Source organism: Sardina pilchardus, chromosome 6 (genome assembly GCF_963854185.1).
Source record: "Sardina pilchardus chromosome 6, fSarPil1.1, whole genome shotgun sequence".
NCBI lineage: Eukaryota > Metazoa > Chordata > Actinopteri > Clupeiformes > Clupeidae > Sardina > Sardina pilchardus.
This window is the reverse complement of record NC_084999.1, coordinates 165001-173467: the sequence shown is the minus strand read 5'-3', so window position 1 is coordinate 173467 and position 8467 is coordinate 165001. Positions and strand designations below refer to the sequence as shown.

Sequence of the window (8467 nt, the reverse complement as noted above, 5' to 3'; positions counted from 1 at the left end):
CGAATCCCACTTCTGACAAGACCTTTAGTTTGCGGGACAAAATGGCAAGACTCTCCGCAGCCTCTGTCGCCAGATGTCTGCCATCTGCCACGGCTGCCTTGCACAAAAGCGTACAGAGAGAGCACGGCGCAGATGCCGACAACGGGTAGTCGTGGCCGAGTGGTTAAGGCGATGGACTAGAAATCCATTGGGGTCTCCCCGCGCAGGTTCGAATCCTGCCGACTACGTAGACTATTGCATCTGGGGACAGAAAAACTGCATGTGACGGCTGCAACTGAACGGTCTGGCTGCTTTTCTGCAGGCGATCTTGGGGAAGCATAAGCTCGCTTAGGGCTTCGCATGGCACTGGGCACAGGCGACTCTTTAGCAATGGTGCTAGCTTGCTCTTCCAGAAACATCCTGAAGAGTACTCTCCTGCCCACGTCAGCGAGAGGTGTGCAGTGTTTCATTTTGCACGGTGCAAAAGCAGCGTGCCCCGTGTGAGGATCGAACTCACGACCTTCAGATTATGAGACTGACGCGCTACCTACTGCGCTAACGAGGCTTCGGTTGCTGCTGTCAGTACGGAGAGCTCATCTCCGTGTCTGGCGCCGAGCCAGTGGGCTCGCTTGTGTGACTTTGATTGTCTCGCACAAGCGTGAGTGACCCACGGTAGCCGAAATAGCTCAGTTGGGAGAGCGTTAGACTGAAGATCTAAAGGTCCCTGGTTCGATCCCGGGTTTCGGCAGCTCTTTATGATTCCGCCTGTGGCATTGCCGGCAGCTAGTCTGGTAGATCCATTGCTGCCCGTCGGCGTCCTGCAAAAACGCACGATTCTGGTGGGACTCGAACCCACAACCTTTGAATGGCTCCTTCCTTTGCCAACTAGAAGTCCAACGCGCTATCCATTGCGCCACAGAACCCTGGGGCGATGCCGTTGTCCACGCCAACATCAACTCAGACCTGTCTTTCCCACGTTTGTCTCAGACTTCCATTCAGTCTTCAGTGACGCATAAGTTTTGACTGGCAGGAGACAGGGAGCTCGTTCAAGCTCCACTGGACTCCTCTGACCGAGAGCATGCCGCAGAGAGCAGGCGCATTTCGCAGAGGGACCGTGATATTCCAGTCGCTGTCTGCGCCTTCTCAAAGCGCATTCCACAAGGAGACAGGATGGCCATGCAGCGATTAGCTTGTGGGCGTCTGTGCCCTCGCCGTCAGCTGGCCGCGCCAAAGCAGGCCTCTCGAAGCCCGGCTAGCTCAGTCGGTAGAGCATGAGACTCTTAATCTCAGGGTCGTGGGTTCGAGCCCCACGTTGGGCGTGTGCTTTTTGCCCCCCAGCTTGGCCAGAAAAGCTCTCCTGCACTGAGAGGGGAGCAACAAAGGAGTTGGGCAACAAAAGCACGGTTCTGTTCTGGGTTGTGTAGCGCATCCTCAAAAGGGAGTGCCCACGGCACTGGAGAATGCGGGCATCGATCCCGCTACCTCTCGCTTGCGCTTCCTGAATCCTGTCAATTCCGCCAAAGTAAGCACAAGTAAGCCCAAAGTAAGCCCACGTTAGCCAATCACATCTGTTGATATGGGCTTACTTTTGACCAATCACGTTCTTCCTCTGTGGCTTACTTTCCCAACGTTCGTTCCCACGCAAATAGACTACCGGCGACCTCTATCGTGAACTTGCTAGTCACCCTGGTATTTTCGCTGTTTTACCAATCGAGCAACATTCACATTTCGGTATTTATTTATCAATCCTGAGGTAAGATATGACATTTAGATATGATGTACTACTATCGGACACATTTTCTGTCACATCTTTAGGTGTTGTTGCCATTGCAGATTGCTTGCAAACGTTAACGTTCGTGCTAGCATTAGCAGCCCGTATAGCTAAATCCATTCATTCGTGTGAGTGAATGTTGAATGAATGTTGACGGATCCAACCGACTTTTGCGCATCAGACACATTGGGTTCAATTAAATGCCAACTAATGAATGAACATCAGCTTATTTTTGCTCATTTTGGTGTGAGAATGTGTCGTTTGTGGGTAGTAATGGTAACATGTCGCCAACGTTAGCATCAATAGAGTCGTTAGCTGCTTGCTGGCTAAGTCTACACTACGTCAATCTATTTTTAGGGAGTAGTTATGACATAGTAATGACAGTGTATCATCGTTTTACATGTCTATGTGTATAGCTTTCATGTAATAGGTATAAAACGTTGGTCTGAGTCACATTCGTTTTGATAACCTCAGATGTTTTACCTCAGCCATTTGACACGTTACCGTTGTGCCCTATGGCGATTTGTTATCCTCTCATGGCTTTACAATAAGCAATGTGATTGTTTTGTTTTAGCTGTATGAATGGTACCCATGTTTTGACGTTGGATAATCACTGTAACAGAGGTTGCCTGCCCTCATTTAAAAAGAAAATGCCCACAGAGCCACTCTGCCCTGAGGGCAGGCAAGGCTCTGATACAGTTTAATATACAGTGGAATGTACACACTTGAATGTAACGTTACAGATGACTAGAGTAGAGGTAAAAGTCTTTTTCTTATTTTCTTTCAGAAAATGTATGCATACCCTGTCTTTCAAAGGCAGTCAGCCAAGTCCACCAGACTCCTCATGGCGCCATCGGAGGAGGCAAAGGCTGTTGGACAAACGAGGTCTGGGAGGGCTAAACCCAAAGACGAGGTGCTGGCAGAGGCCAGTACTTTTGTCTCTGGCCATGGTGGAGACCCCACTGATGCATTCCTGCTACTGGCTCACTGCGAGCTTCAGTTTGGAATGTATCAGGGCCAACGGTTCAGATGGCTGCTGGAGAACAGCCTGGGCTATGCACTATACATAATGTATAGTGCATCAGAGGAGAGACCACAGGCAACCCCTCTGTCAGAGAACAAGCAGCTGTTCCTGCAGTACACTGCACAGATCAGAGAGATGCCGGAGGAACTGGAGAAGTTCAAAAAAAAGCAGGAGATGCAGACTCAAGCGCGGGAGGCTGGAGACCAGGGCTGCTTGATGGTGGAGTTTGGGGAGTTCCAGGGCCGCTCCATGAAAGATGTCTATGAGGACCAGTGCAAGGAGGCCCAGAAGCTCATCAACTACCTGGTTACGGTAAATGCCCGGCCGAACACCAACATGGCCATTTTCAAGGCATACGTCTTGAAGAGACGCAGGTCCTCCACCGTTTCTGCAGCTCCATCTGCTGTCTCCCGGTCCTCTGCTGCATCCAGCTCCTCTGCAGCTCCATCTGCTGTCTCCCGGTCCTCTGCAGCTCCATCTGCTGTCTCCCGGTCCTCTGCAGCTCCATCTGCTGTCTCCCAGTCCTCTGCTGCATCCAGCTCCTCTGCAGCTCCATCTGCTGTCTCCCGGTCCTCTGCAGCTCCATCTGCTGTCTCCCGGTCCTCTGCAGCTCCATCTGCTGCTGTCTCCGGCTCCTCTGCAGCTCCATCTGCTGCTGCCTGCCAGTCCTCTGCAGCTCCATCTGCTGCCTCCACTGTGGAAGCGCTTCTGGCGCGTGGCAGAAACATGTCTGCCTCACAGCTGGTGAGAGAGATGATGTCTGCTGCATCCAGCTCCTCTGCAACTCCATCTGCTGCATCCAGCTCCTCTGCAGCTCCATCTGCTGCGTCCAGCTCCTCTGCAGCTCCATCTGCTGCTGTCTCCGGGTCCTCTGCAGCTCCATCTGCTGCTGTCTCCCAGTCCTCTGCAGCTCCATCTGCTGCCTCCACTGTGAAAGCGCTGCTGGCGCGTGGCAGAAACATGTCTGCCTCACAGCTGGTGAGAAAGATGATGTCACCAGTTAAACCCTGTGAGTAGGAGTGTGAATTTAGATAGATAATTAAATTTCCCCTACAGCAGTTCTACATGTATAGCTTTACCATTTTACCTGACTACATAGACTTGTCACTTTTTTTCCAGCTCCAGCACCGCGGTGCACTTCAACTCCGGCAAAGCGTCAGACTGGACTCTTGGCCCGACGCCAGCTTTTCTCTCCCGGTAATTATGCACCATACACCATCTTCCATGCATTTCTCTCTGTGTATTAACAGTAAGCCTAATAGTGTTCATATTTGTGCTCCAGGTGATGAGGAACTGGTCTCTGCTGCATCACAGTGCGAGGCAGAGCTGAACTGCCTCACAACCACGGTGGATGTAGAGGCCTGTGCCGACCCCCCTCCAGTAGCACTACCAGCGCTACCAGGTGTCCATCAGCCACCGGCTGAGCTGCCCGGTCACTGGAAAGAACACCTTCCACCGTTTCAGCAGGAGTGGATTCGGCACACTCTATTCAAGGCCAATCCACGAACCGGCAAGCCAGAGCTAGTGACCCAGCTGAAGCTTTGGTGGCACCCTCCTCAGCCCGTCCTCATTCACACCCAACCCCCTGCCTCACCTGACCACTTCTTCTGTCGGCCACTGTTCTTGTGGATGCCCCATAAGATGTGGCTGTTTCCTCTGGTCTGTGTTCGGCCAACCTGTGGCAAGCACCGACTGACAGCAGCAGGCCTGTACCGGACAGTGCGCAAGGTGTTGGACATCGACGGGTGGTATGACCTCGCCACTGAGTACCTGGAGTGCAAACGCTGCTCAAAGAAGTATCCTTCTTGGTCCGAGGACATCTTAGGACAGTTGGATATGGGACACCGGAGCCAGTTTCCAGCTTTGCTGACATACAGGTAATTCATTATGGATGCCAGTAATTAGAATTAGGTGTTTTTATTTGTGTTGTTTGTGTCATTTTTTACACATACACTGTTCTTTCTTTAGGTACTCATGTGACATCCGGGTGCTGAGGATGATGAGGGAGAGGACAATGGGCAACAGCGTGACACAGCTGTATAAAAAGCTGCTGGAGGAGCACAGCGAAGCTTGGATGCAGCGTGTCCTGCAGTACCTGACAGCTTGTGAGCCTTTCACAAGGTTGTCTGTTGTGCACCCCCCTACATTCTCTGAGCCTCCCCTTCTGCCTGCTCTGCCCAAGCCTAAGTGGCTGTTAGCGGTGTATGCCAGGGATGTTCTTGGACGACTGCTTGAAGTGAAGGCCAAAATCACCTCCATCTTTGGCTCTGTCCTCAAGATGGACTCCACCAAGAAGATCACCAAGAAACTGGCTGGTGCTGCTGCGGGTACAGCTGCCTGGTGCACCAATGTGGGGAATGAGCACGGGCAGGTCCTTGTCTCCGTCCTGACAGCTGGCGAGGGTCAAGCGCTGGACGCTATGGCGGCTGGCTTAATGAGGCGGTACAGGGAGGCAGGAGAGGCGGCACCACACATCATGTACGTGGACAGAGACTGCTGCAGTCAGCGTGGCCCTTGTCGGGTGAACGCCATGTTTGCAGAGTGGGACGGCCTTCTAGTGCGCCTTGACATCTGGCATTTCATGCGCCGGTTTGCTGCAGGCGTCACCACGGAGGCTCACCCCCTGTATGGCATTTTCATGGCACGCCTGTCCATGTGCATTTTCGAGTGGGATCCGGAGGATGTTGCTGCTCTCCGCCATGCCAAGGAGAGTGAACTGGCAGCAAAGAGGGTTGGCCACATCTCGGAGGAGGCGGTGACCACGCGCATCACCCGGAGGGAGTTGGCGTTGCACTGCAGGAGGAGGACCAGAGGGGTGGAGGAGACCATCAGACTGATTGGGTCTCTAATCAGTCTGTTCGACAGTGTGAGTGGGAAGGACACTCTGGGTGTTCCACTGCTTGACCACGAACGGATCCAGCAGATTTGGCGGGAGCAGGAGAAACACGTGGCCTGCATCCAAGACCCAGAGGACTTCTCGCTCTACATGAAGACAGGCACCCTGAAGAAAGGCGGTGTGGAGCTGTGCTGCTACAGGTGTGCCCGTGGGTCTACCTCCCTGGAGTCCTTTCACCTCCACCTGAATAGATTTATTCCAGGTATTGCATATATATGGGTTACTATTTTCTGTTTTACAGTAATATCACAGTCCTTTTATGTGACATCAGTAATTTAAGAACTCTATTTCTCTGTATGTCTTACATAATTCCATCACATGTTACAGATTTATTCATAGCATCTCATATGTAGTGGATATTTTGTTAAAATGTGACAAAGGCTTTTTTGTTTATTCAAACTTCAGGAACCAGTGCCAGTGATGTGCATTTCCAGGCGTATCTGCTTGAGGGGTTGATGCGCTGGAACGATGACCGGATGGAGGGTGCCGTCAAAGGAGCCGCTTCCATCCGCTCTTACGGCAGCGCGCTGAGAGAGGCAGTGGACCAGCTCAGCCGAAAGGTGCTAGGCAGATGCTGGGATGAGCGCTATCGCACCCCCGGAGCGTACACAGGCAAGAAACTATCCCTCATCCAACATGAGAGAGAATAACTTAATTAATCTGTAATCTGTTCTGTAATAACACTATTCTTTATGAGAGTGGGATTGGTAGTGGATAATCCATCGGTGTTGTTACCTGCGCAACTTGGCCTACAACACCAGTGGATTATCCATTACCAACTCCACTCTCACCTATGCTAAATTGCTTACAAATATTAACAATGCTTTCTTTTCCTGTTTTGTTTTATGTAGGTGAATTGCTGGGAATGGAATATCTGTATAGCCAGACTGGCAAAACACTGACTCCAGTGCTCCAGAACCCAGAAGAGGAGGACAGGCTGGTGGAGGCAGTCAACGACGAGGACTTGCAAGATGAGGGGTTTGAAGAAGAGACCACAGAGGACATCACAGTTCCTGTGCTTTATGAGGATGACCCCGGCCGTGACCTGGAGCACAGGCCCTCACCGTTGATGAGTCCTCAGACCTCTCCACCTCAGGCCCCTGCATCACCTGCCGATCTGCCATCCACGTCACGTGATGGAAGACAGCATCCTGACGCTACTCCGTCCACCTCACGTGATGGAGGACAGCATCCTGACGCTACTCCGTCCACCTCACGTGATGGAGGACAGCATCCTGACGCTACTCCGTCCACCTCACGTGATGGAGGACAGCATCCTGCCCCTTCAGCGCTGCCTGACACCTCTGAGGCTGCAATGGAGAGTGAAAGCAATCTGTCTGACGAGGCTCAGGTAAGACACTTACTTTAATGGCTATTTCAATCCAATCTCAATGACATTTTATTTCCCATTTATTACTATTAATCAATCCATTTATTATATTAGGGAGCAGTCATTGGACCGGATGGGATCACTGGGTGGGACAAAGTCCAGGATCTTGCTGCTTACCTGGTGGGTCTCCATGAGGCGTCTTACCTCACTGAGCTGCAGGTGACCCAGGTTATCCAGCTGTGGACGGCTCTCCCTGAGGGCGACAAGGAGCGGATCGACTATCAGCCTCGTCATCAGCAGCGACTGATAAGTGGCCGTTTCAAGGCTCCCAAGCGGTCTGGAGTCACGCCGGGTGTGGAGAGTGTTAAGCGCTGCTTGATAGGTCATCCTGGGGGGCCAGCTCAGTGGCCCAGCACCAGCCGCTTGGTAGAGGCCATGTGCATAAGGCTGTGCACATTACACAAGTCACCCACCAAGAAGGCTGGAGTTTCCACCCCCAGATGGTCTAAAATTCTCATCGACTACCACCACGTCCGGGACCTTGTGCTGAATAGTCCAAGGGTTATGGCGGAGACAATGATTCAGCTCTATGAGCTTAATCAACGGACACTCATTCAGTGGTAGGTCAGGCACATCATTTACCTCAAATTGACTGAATAGTTCTCTAATGAATACATATCTAACACAGATTATCTTCTCTCAGGTTCCAACGGCGGCAGAAGAGCCAGGAGATGAGTGTCCTCTCTCAGGGAATGGCTCCAACCAACCCAATTCCTGTGGCACCTGCCCAGCTTCCACCACCGAAGGAACCGCTGGAGCTCCATCCCTCAGCATCAGGACCACGCCATGAGTTTGTCCTCCCTCCAAATCAGGAAGGGCAGGCTCCTATTCTGCGGCCAGGCCGACGGCCAGCTTCTGCCAACAGGGAGCACCTCATCGCACCTGCCCCGACCGCACCAGAGACTGCACAGCCCGTGCCAGCTCCTGGGATGTTGCCTATGGTAGGGACTTTCATCCTCAACCCAGACAAGACTCTGTCGTGCGTGCTGGCAGCTTCTGGTGCCTCAACGTCCAGTGCAGGCCCACCACCTCCACTCGTTCCTGCACCTGCTACTCCTGTGTCCAGGTTCACAAAGAGAAACAGGCGCCAGCGGGCCCTTGAGGAGGAGAGTGGAGTCCACAAGAGAAAGTATGTGAGAGGGGTCAGCTACAATACCTGTAGCCAGTGCGGGCAGCCCAAAACAAAGGAGTTTGGGCATAGTCGTCATGGCAGTGCCACCTTCTGTTCACGTGCCTCAAATGGTAAATCTCTTGATGAGTGGTTGGCAGAACAGAGAGCAGCAAAATAAGTTGTTAACAATGTTTTGCTTGTATATATTGTATACATTGTATATTGTGTGGAATAAATACTTTTTCTGAATCATTCCCTGTATGTGTATAGTTTTTCTGAAGTGTGTGTGCTTGTGT

At 52.0% G+C, this 8467-nt stretch overlaps 5 non-coding genes across 5 annotated transcripts; 3 read left to right on the top strand and 2 right to left on the bottom strand.

The window, feature by feature from the left end:
* Nucleotides 1-145: 145 nt before the first annotated feature.
* Nucleotides 146-227, top strand: trnas-aga (transfer RNA serine (anticodon AGA)). The gene has a single exon. It is a non-coding gene; the product is annotated as a tRNA-Ser (tRNA).
* A 244-nt stretch (nt 228-471) lies between these two features.
* Nucleotides 472-544, bottom strand: trnam-cau (transfer RNA methionine (anticodon CAU)). The gene has a single exon. It is a non-coding gene; the product is annotated as a tRNA-Met (tRNA).
* Nucleotides 545-654: 110 nt separating this feature from the next.
* On the top strand, nt 655-727 carry trnaf-gaa (transfer RNA phenylalanine (anticodon GAA)). Its single transcript has one exon. It is a non-coding gene; the product is annotated as a tRNA-Phe (tRNA).
* An 83-nt stretch (nt 728-810) lies between these two features.
* On the bottom strand, nt 811-902 carry trnar-ucu (transfer RNA arginine (anticodon UCU)). The gene is given in 2 exon segments: nt 811-846; nt 866-902. It is a non-coding gene; the product is annotated as a tRNA-Arg (tRNA).
* A 323-nt stretch (nt 903-1225) lies between these two features.
* trnak-cuu (transfer RNA lysine (anticodon CUU)) lies at nt 1226-1298 on the top strand. Its single transcript has one exon. It is a non-coding gene; the product is annotated as a tRNA-Lys (tRNA).
* Nucleotides 1299-8467: the final 7169 nt, after the last annotated feature.